The following is a 1,881-nucleotide window of genomic DNA, read 5'->3' on the forward strand; positions in this document are numbered from 1 at the left end:
GTCTCGATCTCCTGACCTCGTGATCCACCCGTCTCGGCCTCCCAAAGTGCTGGGATTACAGGCTTGAGCCACCGCGCCCGGCCTATTGTATCATTCTTACACCTTTGCATCCTCATAGCTTAACTCCCACTTATGAGTGAGAACATACGATGTTTGATTTTCCATTCCTGAGTTACTTCACTCAGAACAATAGTCTTACCAGGCACGGTGGCTCACGCCTGTAATCCCAGCACTTTAGACATTTAGGTTGTTTTTGAAACTCAATAATGTAAATAACACCGTGATAACAATGTTTATGTAAATGCGTATTTTGGATTATCTCCTTAGGATGGATTCCCAGGAGTTACATTAGTAGGTCGAAGAGTATGAGCATATTTTCATGGCTCTTGTTTTATTGCCTTTGAATTTCTGCTGGCCTCAAGATTGCTGGTTTTCTCTCTTATGATCACCAGAGTTACTCCCTCTGTCCAAATTCTTTACCTTCCCAAACTGGGAAGGCCATGACTCAATGTAATATATATAGTAAAGGCCATTATAACCTTCCCCAGAATTTTCCAAGCCAGTGGTCTCTAAAGTGGCCTTTGGCTATTAAAATCTGAAATCAGAGGGCTCATGAGACTCAGTGTTGTTGTAGAATTTAAGCTGCTTAATTTGCCATGTTGTTTAGACACCACTTAATACTTTATTACAAATGACTTGTCCACGCCTCTCACCTACAAACTTTGTCCTCCTACTAACATGCCTCCTGCTCGTCAAATGAGGCTGCAGTTGAGTCTTTAAGATTCAGTAGGAAGGCGGCCCTTCCTCTGGTGTGGGCGCATGCTCTTCATGCTGAAGCTCAGCTGAAAAGCCTCCTGCTGGGTTTTCTGCCTCTTTCCCTCCCACTGCACACACCCCAGGGTGTTGGCACCACTTCAAAGGGAGCCTGTGGGTGAAGAAAGCACAGGTAAATGCAGAGGGCTGATAAGGGGGCCATAAATTTAAAAAGTAAGATTTCTGGCACTATCAACTATCGCTTGTTTTCAAATATGCATATGGAGTGGATATTCCAGTTTTCATGTCTGCGTTGTTTTTTTGTTTTTTTTTAGAAAGACCTTTCAAAGAAGTGTGCAGTTTTGTACACGCTGACATGGTGTGTTTGGTGTTAAACTGTCAGGGCTGACTGGTCACTTGGAAGGGGCAAGGGCTGAGGTGCATGCAAGTGTGGGCTGGTTACTCATGGGCACTGCAGACCTTTGTGCCTCAGAGAGAGTTCTGTTTGCTGGAGCCCTTATTCTGGCCAGCAGTGTCACAAATGCACACTGTAAGACATAGACAGTCTTGGAAAGAAAGGGAAACTGGCTTTAAAAATTCCTACTCCTTCCAGCAAAGCAACCCATCTTTGGCTATGAAGAATAACACAGCCAGGTGCGGTGGCTCATGCCTGTAATCCCAGCACTTTGAGAGGTCAAGGTGGGCAGATCACTTGAGCCTAGGAGTTCAAGATCAGCCTGGGAAACATGGTGAAACCCCATCTCTACCAAAAAAAAATAGCCGGGTTTGGTGGTACATGCCTATAGTCCCAGGTACTCAGGAGGCTGAGGTGGGAGGATCACCTGAGCCTGGAAGGTGGAGGTTGCAGTGAGCCAAGATCATGCCACTGCATTGCAGCCTGAGCAACAGAGTGACACCCTGTATCAAAAAAAAAAAGAGTAACACATTATTAGAAATGAGCATTCTTAGGCCGGGCATGGCGGCTCACGCCTGTAATCCCAGCACTTTGGGAGGCCGAGGTGGGCAGATCACAAAGTCAGGAGATCGAGACCATCCTGGCTAACACGGTGAAACCCCGTCTTTACTAAAAATACAAAAAATTAGCTGAGCGCGGTGACGGCGCCTGTA

The 1,881-nt window shown here is 46.0% G+C and overlaps 1 protein-coding gene across 2 annotated transcripts in view; it reads left to right on the forward strand.

The window, feature by feature from the left end:
• The window catches only part of EDARADD (EDAR-associated death domain), an 87,102-nt gene that overhangs the window by 82,714 nt on the left and 2,507 nt on the right, over positions 1-1,881 (forward strand). The gene's annotated exons all lie outside the window — the stretch shown is intronic.

Source organism: Colobus angolensis, unplaced genomic scaffold (genome assembly GCF_000951035.1).
Source record: "Colobus angolensis palliatus isolate OR3802 unplaced genomic scaffold, Cang.pa_1.0 Scaffold148, whole genome shotgun sequence".
Taxonomy (NCBI): Eukaryota; Metazoa; Chordata; class Mammalia; order Primates; family Cercopithecidae; genus Colobus; species Colobus angolensis.